We start from the raw sequence: 16803 nt of genomic DNA, 5'->3' as shown, positions 1-16803 counted from the left end.
TTTTTAATTACCTGTTTTTGTCCTTTCATGTTTTATTGTTAGAGACTTTTTTTTTTCTGATTGGTTTGAAAGAACTCCTTATACATTACAACCATTAGTTCTTTCCTTGCTGCAAATCTTTTTCTCCAGTTTATCATTTGCCTTTTAATGTTTGTATTTTAAAGCATAGGTGTATTTACTCTTCTGTGTGATCAAATATACCTGTATTTTCTTTAATCTTTTCTTTTTTATTTTTATGTTTAGAAAAGCTGTCCCTACTCTGATATATAAGATATTTACTTATATTTTCCTATAATTATGGTTTGTTTTTAAAAACAAATGTAATCCATTTTGGTATATAATATAGGGCAGGTCTTTATTATTTTCCAAATGCTAAACCAATTGTTCAAAGGCTGTTTATCAAATGACATTCTTTCTCCACTGCTTTGAATTATGTAATTTATAGCATAGTAAATAATTATATATACAAGGAAGTTTTCCTAGTCTGTTCTAGCCATTTATTTACTTTATTCCAATATTAGAAATATTCTATTTCCAGAATACTGTAACATTTTCTAAGATATTAAATATTCAGTATTTTAAAATTATGTTTTTAGCATCAATTCAGCTGATCACATAGTTTCTATCTTTTGATATATCCATATAATGATGTAAGTAATTCTATTACTATATTAGTAGTGTTTCTAACATATAACTATCCTTGCTTTCCTAGAATAAATACTACTTGGTTATGATTTTATTATACTAATACATTGCTAATATTCTTCAGATTACTGCATATACAGTATAACCAGGAATGTTCTGTAATTTTGTTTTTGATCTGTCATTGTCCAGGGATAAATTTTTTCTTCTTAATTCATAAAGTGAATTAGAAAATATAATAGAGAAAGTTATAAAAATATGGCTAAGTTAACTAAGAAATTCAATGATTCCCCTTCATCTACACTACCCATAAACTATAGAAATAACCAAAGCATTATAAAGATAGGGAAAAACATCTAAAAGCCCACGCCATTACTGGAAACTAGGAAAGGAGCCTGTCCACATAAACAATATTGAGTGATTTCTGCCATAGGTGGTGCTTATGAGAACAAATGAAGAATTTGGTGATAGATAACTTACAATTTCACATCCCAAGAGGATCATGGAATATTTCTGGGAGAAAGTAAAAAAAAAAAAAAGCTAGGCAGATTTCCAGTAACATACCCTGATTTGAATTGTCAAGGGCTCAAAGCAAGGACAGGTCTATAGATAGCTAACATTTGAAACTTTTACCACCACCCAAAGAGAAAGTCTATGCCTAGCACATTAAATGTAAGTGTAGTTATATTAGATCAAAAGCCTATAGGCAGTTGGACTTCTCCCTGATATGGCATTAAAAGCTATAAAGAATAAAACAATGCAGTAAACCATATAAGGGATGTGGAAGATAAGCTTGAGATGATCATCCAGAAAACAGGGGGAAAAGTAAAAATAATGAAACCAACCAGAGGGAAACTGTTTACATAGATGACTTACCTTGGAAAGCTAAGGTATCGATTTTTCTATAGTGACCCAATGTGAACTCCAATATGAAGTTGGGAGTTATTAGTTGATGTCTCCAAGTTTATTGCACTAATTACACAGGAGATGCATCTGCCAGTCAGCCTTTCCAATCCTTCAATTGGTCCTATGGATTGCTGAAATTCCCTAGGTGCTTTTGTGTGTGTGAGTAGCACCTTTCCTTCATTATCAGCTCCCATTTTTTATATGTATTTCTTTGGTCATGCAGTCAATATCTAGGATAAAGAATTCAATTTTTGCCTTATCTTTTTATTTCTCCTTTTTTAAAGCAATCACAGTGTAATTTAGTTAGAAATTTAGCTCATTAAATCAAAAGATAAATTATAACTAATTAATTTTAAGATCTCTTTTAGGTTAAATTTGTAAAGTGAGATTTTTCTTTGATTTTTAAGTTAGCTCATCAAAAATATGTGCAAACCATTTTTTAAGAAACAACCTCTTAACCACAGAAAACACAAATTGTTTTAAAAAATATTATTTACAGTAAGTTACTTTTTATCCTTACTGTACTTTTCTAAAGATAAATACATGAACCTTAACATTTCCAGTTTTCCAGTTGTCATACATCCTTAAAATAGCAAACACAAAATTTGTACCTTTTATATGAGAAAAGTAAATATCGCTTGAAATACCTTAACAGAGTAAAATTTTAAATCTTTACATAAAAAGGAACTGGAAGTATCTAATGAAGGATATGAGGAAAGTTGTTGCTATTTCTAATCTGTCTTTTTAGTGCTCAAAGAAATATTCTATTTTTTCAGAGTCTCAAATTCCATTAAAGAAAAATGCTGGCAGATATGTTCTTATTAAACATATCACATCACACCACACCTACACTCACAACAATCCCACTCACCTTGAATACAAATCTTTCTCAAAATATTATTTGTCAGGAATTTTCCTTCAATTACAGCATTTAAAACTGATGTTAAAGGGAAATACTGGACTAGGAAATCTGTTTAGGGAAATCATCTTTTGAATAAAATTGTCACAAATTTAATAGTATGAGTTTGAAGATAGAAATGTAGGTGTTTGATAGAAATTTAGGTAACAAAATGAAAGTATTTGAAGATACACATTAAAAAATAGAATCCAAGGTAATATTATAAAAACTGTCATTCCCAGAAAAAGTAGAAAATATTTTAATTAGGAAGGCTAGGATTTTTCTTAATATTTTTAAAAATTCAAATGTAATGCATTTCAGCAATAAGACAGGGAAAAGCCATATTTTTAATAATAACCCAATTTGGGTTTTTTTTTATTTTTTTAATTAATTTTATTGTATATATTTGAGGTTTACAACATGATGTTATGGGATACATATAGATGGTAAAATGGTTACTAATGTGAAGCACATTAATATATTCATCATCTCACATAATTGCTTTTTTGGTATGTCTGTGACAATAACAGCTAACATCTATGTATTTTTAAAAGATCCATAATACAGTGCAAATTTAGCTATAGTCCTCATGTTGTACCTTAGATCTTTAGACTTTTTCATCCTACATATCTGCTACTTTGTATCTGTTGAACTGTATCCCCCTTCCCCTTTCCCACCTCTGACCATGGTAACCACAGTTTTATTCTCTATCTCTGTATATTTGCCTTTATTTTTAAAAATTCCACATATAAGTGAGATAATGTGGGATTTTTCTTTCTGTGTCTGATTTATTTCATTTAGCATAATGTCCTCCTTGTCTATGTATGTTGTGGCAAATGGCAGGATTATCTTATTTACAGCTGAATAATATTCCATTGTATATATACCACATTTTTTTTTATCCATTTGTCTTTTGATGGATACTGTGGTGGTTTCTGTATCTTGGCTATTGTGAACAATGCTTCAGTGAAAATGGTAATGTAGATATCTTTAATAGGTGGTAATTGTAGCTCCTTTGGTTATATACCAAGATGAGGGATTAATGGGGCATGTGAAAAAAAAAATAATGACCCAATTTGGATTTAGTTTCTATAAGCATTTTATATACTTGTATTTCACAAATAGTCATATACAATTACTTAGCATATATGTGAATATAGACATACACAAACATATTAGGCCATTTCAACTTTTCATTACAAAGTTAAAAATTCTAAAGATAATAACTGACCTTTTATGCCTTTTAGAAAAGCTGCTGGATGTAAGATTAATATGGAAACAGAAATTGTAGTCCCATATATTTTCAACAAACAACTAGAAAATTGAATTTAAAGTAAGATATCACTTAAAATATTATTAATACTTATAATACTTAAAGTAAGCATTAAAAATATCAAATACCTAGCAAATAATTTAGTGAAATATGTGGAAGTCCTCTATACTAACAACTAAAAACAGTATTATTCATAGAAATTTAAAAAGATATAAATATACATAGGAATATGTATATGCAAACTCAATATCATAAAAATATCAATTCTTCCCAAATTGATTTATGAATTCAGTTCAACACCAATTAAAACATTCCAGCAGTTTCTTTCACGGAAAGACAAGTGGATTCTAAAATTCATTTGAAAATTCAAAAGGTCAGGGATAGTCAAGACAATCTTAAAGAACAGAATTGGAAAGCTTACACTACCAGATACCTAGACTTACTCTAAGTCTTACTTTAATAGTGACAGTGTGGTATTGACTCAGAAATAGACAAATGGAGCAATGGAACAAAGTAGAAGGCATAAAACATAGAACCATGTAAATGTTGTCACCAATTTTTCAACAAAATTGTCATGTAATTGCAATGGATTGAATATTTGTGTCCTTCCGAAAATCCATATGTTGAAGTCCTAACCACCAATGTGATGGTATTAGGAGGTGAGGCCTGGGAGGTAATTAGGTCACAAAGTTGGACCTATACAATCAAAAATGGGATTAATTCCCTTAAAAAGGAACCCCAGCGAGCTTTCTCACTCTCTTTCTGCTATGTGAGGATACAAAGAGAAAATGGCCTTCTGCAAACCAGAAAAGAGCCCTCACTAGAACCTGACCATGCTGGCACCCTGATCTCAGACTTTAAGACTCTAGAACTGTGAGAAATAAATTTCTATTGTTTATAACACTGAGTCTATGGTATTATGTCATAGAAATCTGAAATAAAACAAATACAATGGAAGAAAGGATGTTTTTATGAATGATATGGTATCAGTTTCATATTCACATGAAAAATAATAAACTATTACTCCAAACTGATACAATATACAGAAATCAATTCCAGATAAACTATATACCTAAAAGTGAAATTTAAATCAATAAACTTATTTGAACATAATAGAAGAGAAAGGTTTAATCATCTTTGACTGTTAGGTAGATAAGGATTTATTAAGCAACCAAATGTATTAGTACCAAAGGACAAGATTGATAAATTGGATATTATCAAAATCAAGAAATTCTTTTCATTAAAAATACCATTATGAAACTAAAAAAACAAACATAGTAGAAGAAAATATCTGAAAAAAACACTAGGTATAGAAATATAAAGCATTCCTATTTGTCTTAAAAAAGACAATTTGCAATTTAAAAATAGGCAAGAAATTTGAAAAGGACATATGCAAAAAAAGATATTCAAAAGACTAATAAATATATGAAGAGGTATTTAACATTATTATTAGGCACCAGGAAAATGTCAAAAACACAATGAGATATCACTATATCCCCACTAAAATGCCCAAAAGTAAAAATATGGAAAATACCAACTGTTGGCAAGGATGTGGAGTATGTGGAAAAAGAACAATCATAATAGCATTATTTGTGATAATAGCCAAAACCTAGAATAACATTAAATGTCCATCTACTGTAGAATTAATAAATAAATAAGGTAGCTTCATACATCAAAATACCTTTAAACAATGAAAAATAATGAAATACTGCTATACAAGGATGAATTTTACAAGCATAAATTTAAACATAAAATAGTATATAATTAATTTATGTAAAATTCAAAACCATAAAAACTAATCTGTATTGATAAAAATCTAAATACGGTTAATTTGTGGGAAGATAGTGATTGAGAGGAACATGAAGAAAGCTTCTAGATTCTGTAATAATCTGTAAGTCGACCTAAGTGTTTTCACATGGCATAAACTTGTCTATTTAAACATGTATGATTTCAGTACTTTGCTGTATGTGTGTTATATATTCTAATAAAAATGCTTTCTTACAAAATAAAATAGAATTATACAGGGAAAAACTGTATGCCATCAGGAAAAAATAAAACATACATCCTTAAGACAGAGGCAGCATTCAAAGGCAACCCCACTTATTAAGTCCAAGATAGGAAAATATAGACATGATGATAACTAAGTGAAATTGATTTATTTTTATCTCAATATGCATCATCATAGCTCTTTATGTCTTCATGTGTTGTGCTTAAGGGAAAATACATTCTGATGTCTGCAGTAAAAAAAAAAAAAAAGAACAGATTGTAAATTCAAGAACTGTGCTTGAGTGTAAGACTTTTCAATAGTAATTGTTAATTTTCTTAAGTATAGATTTCTGCCTTGATTACAACTGATTAGCAAAAGAAATTTTCTTTCAGTCATATCCTTTTATATAGAATCAAAACTTTATTAAAATAAGTATATGTCTATTTGAATGCATTTTTATATGTGAACATCTATTTTATATATTTAAATATATATTGTATATAGTAGAAAATATATTTAAATGCAAATATACACAAATATATATTCAAGTTTTAAATGAATGATAAACAGTAGTATGGATAACCCAAGAATCATTTCTATTTGAATTTAGAATGCATGCATGATTTTTGAGGAATATTTATCTTCTTGATTACAGCTTGTTTAGACTGATGTTAAAATTAGTCTGCATTACTTGAAGACACAACACCTGATCTTGAAGAATTATATCTAAAACATATTGGTTAACAGAAAGAAGCTATCTGGGGGATTAAGTATTTTACGTCAATATTCATCCAAAAATATCAGCAACATACTGATAAATGAGAATTAGCTGTAAATTAAAATCAATCCATAAAATAAGGACATGCCTGAAAGTTAAACAAAATTAAGAAATTGGCCTAAAGTGAAAATTAGGCTATCTCAATTCATTTTAATCCTTCTTATTCTGTTCCTCTCTGTGTGTGTTTGTGTTTTGAGAAAGAATATATCCTACAATAAAAAAAGCATAGTCTTCAGATTCTGGCAAACAAGTGTTTGAATACTGAGTTCATTACTTTTAAGATATATTAACAAGTTACTTGACTTCTTGCTGTTCTTGTAATAGCATGTGCCTTCGACTGTGATTGTGAGAATTTAACCACAATGGCATGTAAGTTAATAGTTTGCTTTTGGCTGGGCAGGGGCCAGATCATAAGTTAGAGAGGTCTGTGCTGAAAGATGATGAATTCACTTTGGGATATAGCCAGTGGGAACCATCCACTTGTACCCTGATCAATAGCAAGTTGAATTTAAAGAGATATGGGCTGGAGATGTAGTTTCAGAATCATCATATATATGTGGAAGTTATGGGGATGAACTCAGGATCCCAAAATGAGTGTACAGTATGAGAATAGAGGAGACCTTGGAATCTAGAAGCCTAAGAACAACAACTTTTAAGAATAGATGTATTTTGGGTCTTATGAATGTAATCTGATGATATGGATATTAGTTTGACTTTGTGTACCAATAAACAGAGCAAGTAGAGAAAAATTATTTAATAATAATAATGATAATAACAGGCCACCAAAACCTCTGCATACCTAAGGGCAAGACTAGAACTCTACCTTGTAAGGGACTGGAACCAAGAATAAGAAGCCTTCAGGGATCTTGAGAGTATGCACTCTTGTTTCTGCTTCAACCTATATGTCTTTTTTATTATCCTACAGGCAGACATTCTTTGTTCCTCTAAACATGTATTAAAAAATGTTTATACCAAGCAGACTTTAACTGAATCTCACTCCTCTTCCCTCCCATGGATTATTCAGAGTCATAGCTTTTCCTACATTCTGTACACAGAAATCCTATATACCGAAGGATATAACTGTGGAGCAATTTGCTTTTCTTTTTGTGTAGTAGCCAATGCTATAGTGCCTCATTTCCCATCTTTCCCTGCCTTACTTCTCTCTTTTCTCACCTAAACTGCTCTGAGTTTGCATGTCCTAAATAAAGCATTTGGGCATTAATCCTTGCTTCAGTCTTTGTTTTCTAGGGAGTCCAGGCTATGAGAGGTAGTTTATTACTTAGATGGGCTCCAATGCCCCCTCTGGCTCTCTCTGCAAGTGGGAGAAAGGCAAAGTATTTCCCAAGAAATGATCCACCCACATAATTCTGTGGCTTAGAAGGCACAGGGGAGCTTGTTTCCAAAAGAGAAGAAACCATTGCCATCAGGAGAGACACTCCAGAAGACATCTCATAAAGATTAAAAGGTGTAGTTATCAAAAATTATTCTTTCAGTATCCTTTCCTGTGAGTCTGACAATTGCAATTATTAGGGCTTCCATTTTACTTTTTTTCTCTTTAAATAATTGAATGAATCTGACCAGATGAGGTATTACTATAAATATGCTTTATTTTTGTGAAAAATAGCCCTTTTGGGAAATTTTTTATGACTGATCATTTCTGTAGATTGGGGCAATGATGGAATAAACATTAGGTTATTTTTTAGGATATTTCTCTATGGAATTAAAAAAAAAAACTTCAAATGTAACTCTCTGCCCTTATCAAAATAGTTTCCTTACAAGCAGTACCTTTTGGATTTCCAGAAACCGTGAAACTACTAATTCAGTTCAGTTCACTAAGGTGAGGTAGGGAGGATACTGACACAGTTGCCCTATCTGTGATAGAGGAAGGCAGCGACAGCCAGCGAGAAGATGGGTTAGGGCTGGGTAATCAGTCTTTGCGTGACCTGTAGGATGGATATTTAGGTTTTTCAGAGCACCTCAAATCTCTGCCCTTCCATTCCTTCTTATAAGCCTAAGGCACATCTAAGATAGTCAAGAGAAAAGATAGCTGCAAGATAGAAAAACATGAAATACTTCAAAATTAGATCTTCCAACCACAGAGGAAAAAGAAAAATCACTAACTTTTCTCCACTTCCCACCTCACCATCATAAGGCAGTGTTTAGCTTTCTTCCTTTCCGTTTCATGCATTCAGCAAATTGTGTGGAACATGCGAAATGTAGGGCACCATGGAATAGCTAAAAATATGAACTAAATTATATATCACTGCCCCTGAGGATAATAATTTCCCAATCTGGTGGGAAAATCACTTTGTTTAAATAATTTGTTGTGTTCTGAATTCATGATGTTTAAAAAGCTAAGTTTTACTATAATTAAAATGCTTTCTTAATCATAACAATTCTTAAATAAACCAAGTTAGAAAGTTAGAATTCCAGACAAGGCTTTAATGCAAAAACTTACTCATTGTGTTAAAATCTCCACTGAATTTCAAGCAATACCTAGAATCTGGCAATTCTTATAGAAATGTCAATGTTTAGGGCAAATTGGAAAAAGAGCTAAGAAGTTTTCTATTGACTAGATGAAACATAATATAGAACCTTATATTATGATTTATATCACAGGCTTTTGCTACCTATTTTATCAGTGGCCTTATTTTAGGAGTCAGATTTTTGTCTCAGAATGATCTAGGAGCTGGAGACCAGAGAGAAGACACTGACTTTTTTCTGCCCCTTTCCAGCCCCATATTTTTGTTCTTGTTTTAGGTGAGAAAATAGAATTTAGAAAAACAAATTAAAACAGTGTAGTTGAAAGAACATGGACTTTGCAGTCAATCAAATTGGATTTGATATCTCTTTTTTTGCCATTCCTTGCTGTGTAAGTGTGGGCAATTTACTTAACCTCTTGTTGGCTCTATTTCTTCATTCTTAAAAGGGTGATGATGACATTTATGTTAAGATTTTTGTAAAAATTCAATTATACCACTTAATATATGACATATATAGAGAGGCTAGCATATAGTAAACAAAAGTGAGGCCAAGGATTTATTGGCAGCAGAATTATCTAAAGACTTGAAGCATTAAAACCATCAACAGACCTCAGTGAGAGATCTTAGTCCCAGAACTTTCTCAAATAACAAGTTCTGCAGAACTATCAAGAAGTGTAAATTTCAGAAAGAAAAAGCCAAGAAGCAGGAGAGCTCTATAGTCAAAAGTTAATTTAATTAAAACAGATATTTAGGCTATATATGTATACACATGTTTATTTTGGGCCTCTCTTCTCTCTATAAAAGCTTCTAATCCCCATGACTTGTGTCTCTGTTTCCAGTGGTACTAGATTGGAAATAGTGGTATTGAATTGGGTGTTTGGAGATGTAAATTAGTTAAGATGAGTAGGGTGGACCCTAATTCAATATGACTGATGTCCTCATAAAAAGAAGAAAAGACAGGGACAGAGAGAGAATGCCATGTGAAGACAGAGGCAGAAACTGGGGTGCTGCACCTATAGCCCAAGGAGCATCAAGGATTGCTAACCATCAACAGAAGCTAAAAGAGTGACATAACAGATTCTCCCTCAGAGGCCTCACAGCATTGCAGACACTTTGATCTCAGACTTCTAGTCTTTGCTACCTTGAGAAAAGAAATCTCTTGTTTTATCATGTTTTGTTATGGAAGACCTAGGAAACTCTTTTTAATAATAAACCCTCCTTCCCTCAGTATTTCAGGTTTCTTAGTCTGCTTCTCAAATATGCCTCAAATTATACTACTTTTTAGTGCTTTGCCCCATTCATTTTATTTTTTCATCATTAGGAGGGTTGCCCTAAAGAAAGAGAAGAAGCAAGGAAAGAGGGTGTGGCAAAGTGTGACCATTTCAGCCTGCTATCTTTAGAATTCAAAAAAGCTGTACCACTATGGGAACATTCCACTGACCATTTCCTTCTAGTTCCACATCAGGTCCCTCAAACTGTGGGCCCTGTTTTAATTGCCCACTTTTGGCCTCAACCTCCTGGCTCAATTATTTATTTCTGGCTCTGATCCTTTGCTTTCCTCCTGGCTTTCTGTGCCCCTTGCTCTTGGCTCTGATACCTCTACAGTGCCCTGAAGCTGGATCTGGTGAAACTTTCCACTTGCCCTTCATTTTTGGTTCTTGCCACTCTATCCAGTTCTTCTTTGTCTATCTTAACAATATAGATAACAATATACAATATTGTCCACTTTTAACAACATACAATAACAACCTCTTCACCTAAGAGGGCCACTCTACCTTGTTTTTCCATAAATAAATTTCCCTTCATCAATGAAATGTGTCTGTACCCTGAAGACACAAGATCTTTTACATCTTTCTCCACTTCTTTTTCATCCCCTTCTCCCTGTCCCCTGACTTTCAGGGCCCTGATAGGTTGACTCTTAATAGTACTTTAGTTCTACTGCCATTTTCAAGCTATTGTTCTGCTTCCACCATTCAGTAATCTTCCTTATTTTTGTTGTCTACTTTTGCCCTTTTCTATTTCTGTCCTATCTTTTGCCTTCAGGACACCATCCCACATTCATCACTGTCACCTTGTTCTTCCTTTCATCATTGTCAACTATAGTGGTCCTCAACTCTGGGTGCATATTAGAATCACCTGAAAAGCTTTAAAAAAAAAAAAAAAAAACTGATTCTCCAATGGCCCCACCTTCAAAGATTCCAATTTAATGGAAGAGGGCCTGAGTATCATATTTCTTAAAATCATTTTCCAGGTAATAATCACTGGCCTACCATTATGCTCAGCAATGTCAACATCTATAATAAAGATTTTCCTTCCTTCCCAGCCTCATAGTTCCTCACTTCCAATTTTAAGTATTGTCACTTTGTTTCTCCCAACCCATCACTCAGAAATGCCTTACAACTCATCATGACTTGAAATAACTCTACCATCCACCAGCATAATCTTAAACTCTGACATTGAAATAATTGCAACCTTTTTTCCTCACCTTTCCTACTTCAAGTTGAATAAGCTCTAAACTTTTATTATGACCCTATTTTGTTCCTTGACTTTTTCCAATTCATCATACCTGATGAGTTGACTTTACTTTCGTCAGTCAGGTCTACCCATCCGATGTGTGTTCAACTATGTCAATAACAGCACCACCTTTTAGGAAGGAATGCTTATTCTGCATTTATCACTTTTCAACTGAGGGGAAGAAATTTATCCTTCTTAGGAGGAGGAAAGTATTGGAAGAATACTTGAGGCCTCTTCTCCAGAGCCTCTCATAGACACATACCCAAAGGATGATGCGATTAGTAATGATCTGATTGGTAAACTAGGGAGAAGAACCTGCGCATGTATGAGTCAGTCTTTTTTACCTCTCCTGAGTTAAGGATGGAGTTTTTCCTTCTTTCCAGGCAATGAGGTCAGGTTTTCAGTTCTGCCAAGGGCTATGTGGGCAAGTTTAATTCAGTGAAGAAAATACTTAGATATGAATTTTCAATCCACATTCTCTAATTCAACTATATCAGTAACAAATCCTTTGTTCTGATCTCTATCTGTGGGTTCCAGTGACTTTCTTACTGTTGGTTCTTGTAAGAAGAACCTCAACCACAGATTCAACTAATTAACCTCCCTTCATTCTCATTTTGTTGCATATCTGATCTGGGAACCCATAAAATAGGATTATGTCCCCCAACCACTCTTTTACCTGCACATTGTTAGAGAAATGCACGAAGTCACACTTATTGGATATTATTGTGATAACTTATTGTAATTATTTACTTTTATTTTATTTACTTTTAAACCCAGCTAGAACCTCATTAGTGTATCTCTTTTTAAGTTCCTTTTATGTGCTTACTATTTATCTCCTTCTCCATAGCTATTCCTACTCCTACCTTCTCTATTCTACTAAAGCTCTAATACTAAATCTACCCTACCCCCACCCCCAATTTTTCAGTGAATAACCTCAGCTAATACAGTTTGGAGGCAACTATACAACATTTACACTCTTTATGTTCTACCTCACTTTAAAACTTCTCTTTATTTCCATCCATCTCTTCTTCTGTGCTTCTTCCTTAGGTGTAACCATACTTTTCCCCCCGGAAATCCTTCACAACATTCTCAGTTCCTCCCCTCTCTAACACTTCATTCCATCAAGTTCTGTCATTTGTTTACATCAGTCATTTCTTCCTCTCTGCAAAATAATTTCTCCCTGCCTGAGGATATGGGCATAACAAACAAGGCCATGAGCTGAAACCAAAATCCTCAATCCTGTTACTCCTTGAAATGACTTTTTTGTTTTCCTTCCTTCAGCATATAATTCTTGAAAAAAAATCATCTAGATTTTCTGATTTCACTTTTTCCTTTCTTTATCACACCTCACAACATTATTTAACTCCCCTTAAATCAATGGAAATGCCTTACTTATAATTCATCAATAAAATCACAACCATCCTATCAACAGCTCGCTCTTTCCAGTCTTCTTCACCTTGTCTTTCTCCTTTTTTTCCCTTATCCAATATACCCATATCCCTGGCCTCAGCTCCTTATATAGATGATAATATAAAGTTGCTGTGCCTGCCCTACTTTATTTACATTTATAATTATTCACCTGAACCTAAACTTAACAGATCTCTCCCCTGATTTCTCAGTTTACTCTTAATTCCCTATTTTAATAGATGACATACTTTATTTCCTAATAACTCAGGCTCAAAATGTCAATATCATTTCATAAATTCATTTCTTAATTTCTCTGTCATTCACTATATACCTCATTCTTGCCATGGAGTACATTATGCCCCAGGGTTTAAGAAGGAGAATAAAATAATGTCTTTCTTCAATGATCTTATACTGTGTTGGAGAAGAAGACTGACAAGTACACAAATAAAGTATGTGGTAAGTGCTGTTCTAGAGGTACCACTGAAAGGCTGTCAGAACACAGAGTGGAGAGTGATTCATGTTGTGTGAAGGAGTTGGAAAAAATGCTTCACGGGAAACAGTACTTCTCTTCCATCTTTGATAAGAACTGGACGTTTAAAAATAGAGAAGGTAACTCCAAGAAGCTACTAGCAAAGCATTTATAAAGTCAAAGATTTGTAAAGCCATTAGAAATTTGGTTTGACTGGAGTATAGAATAAAAAGAGAGTAGGACAAGGAGGACTGAGTCTAAAGAGTTATTATGAAGGTCTCCATATGCTGGTCTACTGAGCCAGTGATCAAAATTGCTTTTAAGGCAACTGTCCTAGGAACAATATGGTGCAGGGAAAATAGTCACCTTTGATTCTACTTCTACAATTTTCCAATCATTTCTAACATTTGTTCAATGATTACAAATGTGCCCTTCACATTGCCTTTTACATTTTCCCCCTATTGTTTATATTCCACTGCCCCCATCCTGGTTCAGAAGGTCAGGACTTTTCTCTTAAATATCCAGACTACCAAGAGAACAATTCTAATCATGCCATTCACATTATTGCAAATTTTCCAGGACATTCTACCATCTACTACATTGAAGGTAAATTCTTCATCATGACATTCAAGGCTTTCCACAGTGACCTATCTATCTGCTGATACCAAGTGGACATGTCCAGTGTCACAAGGAAGCAGCACTTTACCTGATAGTAATATGTGACAGAAGTTTTTCTTTCCCTATGCCTTTGATTTGTGTTTCTTTTACCTTGAACATCACCTTCCTCCTCTGCTTTTTGAATGCCTGTCCAACCTTAAAAATTTATTTTAAAATGCCCCTCCTGTCAAGATTAAAATTTTAAATTACTCCAAACATATGTGATTATCTCTTTTTGGTTTTGTTTTCATGAAACATTCTACCACTTTTATAATGTCATGTAAAAATTTATCTAATGCACCTATCCCCCAACCCATTCCCATACAATGTACACTTTTGACAGTGACCCTACATGTTACTAGCTTCCATTTTCTTTCATTTCATTTCAACATACTGCCTTACACAAAGTACATGTCAATTAGGGTAGTTACTTTCAACACAATTTCAGAAGTCACTAACTGTCTTTTTCTTTGAAAATCATAGTTCAAGATAGCTATGTGTTCAGTCATGATAATTTATTGTGTGCCAAGCAAGAAGTAAGGACCTTAAAAACTATCCTTCATTGCCTATATGTTTGATGTCTCCTCCCTACTCTACTGCCCCGAAGGGTAAAAAAAATATAAGCAAACTGGATCAACCATGTTTCAAACTCTGTTCTCAGAAAGTGTCTTCAGGCACTATTATACTGTATGAGAAAAAAGAAAGTTAAATTCAGTGAAAGAACTGGTATTTTTAACTTTGCAAAGCCAAATAAACAATATGAGTTAGTTCTCTTTTTTACTATTCAGTTCGTTGATGTCAAGTTAGTAACTACCAGATCCAAAGAGAAACACTTTACTGGAAACTGTAATGTTCAGGTTCTCTTGTCATTTCCTTTTCTTAGATTCTATTTTTTTTTTTTTATTTAATTTTACAGAATCAAAGAGTCTAACAGTATATCTTGTTAGATACAGTATGTCCTCATAATGTATACATTATTTCTTGTACAATGATATGAAATAATATGGGAAATATTCATGATAAATTATTAAGTGAACAGTGCAAGTTAAAAACAATAGTTTCATATTTTTTTCCCCACCCCCCCTTTCCCGAGTCAGCACCTTCAAGTGTTACCACTCCCCAAACGGTGCGCAATGCACTCATTGTGTAGGCATACCCCCATCCCCTCCCCCACCCCCCACCTCAGTCTGATGTCCAATTGGTGTTGTTTCCAGATTTGTATTTAGGTGATGATCAAGGAAACCAATTTTCTGGTGAGTACATGTGATGCTTGTTTTTCCATTCTTGGGATACTTCACTTAATATAATGGGTTCCAACTCTCTCCAGGAGAACCATAGAGACGTTGTATCTTCATCATTCCTTATAGCTGAGTAGTATTCCATGGTATACATATACCACAGTTTACTAATCCAATCATGTATTGATGGGCATTTGGGTTGTTTCCACATCTTTGCTATTGTGAATTGTGCTGCTATAAACATTTGGGTACACGTGCCTTTGTTACAGAATGACCTTTTTTCCTTTGGGTATATGCCCAGTAATGGGATTGCTGGGTCAAATGGCAGGTCTACTTGAATCTGTTTAAGATACCTCCATAATGCTTTCCACAGAGGTTGCACTAGTTTGCAGTCCCACCAGCAGTGTATGAGTGTTCCTGTCTCTCCACACCCACGCCAACATGTGTTGTTTTGGGATTTTTTGATAAAGGCCATTCTCACTGGGGTTAAGTGATATCTCATTGTGGTTTTGATTTGCATTTCCCTGATGATTAGAGATGTTGAACACTTTTTCATATGTTTGTTAGCCATTTTTATATCTTCTTTTGAAAAATTTCTATTCATGTCCTTTGCCCACTTTTTGATAGGGTTGCTTGATTTTTTCTTGCTGATTTTCCTGAGTTCTAAATAGATTCTTGTTAACAGTCCTTTATCTGATGTGTAGTATGCAAAAATTTTTTCCCATTCTGTAGGTGGTCTGTTTATTCTCTGGACTGTTTCTTTGGCTGTGCAGAAGCTTTTTAATTTAATCATGTCCCATTCATTTATTTTTGTTGCTGCTGTGATTGCCTTGGGGGTCTTCTTCATAAATTCTTTGCCTAGGCCAATGTCTGTAAGAGTCTTTCCTACATTTTCTTCTAGAATTCTGATTGTATCACGCCTAAGGTTTAAGTCTGTTATCCACCGTGATTTGATTTTTGTGAGAGGTGAAAGCTGTGGGTCCTGTTTCAGTCTTCTACAAGTGGCTAACCAATTCTCCCAGCACCATTTGTTGAATAGGGATTCTTGTCCCCAGAGTATATTCTTTCCCGCTTTGTCGAAAATTAGGTGACTATATGAGGATGGTTCTATATTTGGATTTTCTGTTGTGTTCCACTGGTCTGTGTCCCTGCACTTGTGCCAATACCAGGCTGTTTTAAGAACCACGGCCTTGTAGTATAGTTTGAGGTCTGGCAAATTAATACCTCCCATTTTGTTTTTGTTGCTTAAAATTGCTTTTGCTATACGGGGTCTTCTTTGATTCCATACAAAGTGTATAATTATTTTCTCTATGTCTGTAAAGAATGATGTTGGTAATTTAATAGGGATTGCATTGAATCTGTAGATCACTTTGGGTAGTATAGACATTTTAACAATGTTGATTCTTCCTATCCACGAGCATGGTATATTGAGAAGGATGGAGTTCTCCCTAACACGTTCTACCAAGCCAATATAACATTAATACCAAAACCTGGAAAGGACACAACAAAAATAGAGAACTACAGACCAATTTCCCTCATGAATATAGATGC

Source organism: Eulemur rufifrons, chromosome 1, assembly GCF_041146395.1.
Source record: "Eulemur rufifrons isolate Redbay chromosome 1, OSU_ERuf_1, whole genome shotgun sequence".
In the NCBI taxonomy this organism is placed as follows: Eukaryota; Metazoa; Chordata; class Mammalia; order Primates; family Lemuridae; genus Eulemur; species Eulemur rufifrons.
Note: the sequence above shows the minus strand (reverse complement) of the source record.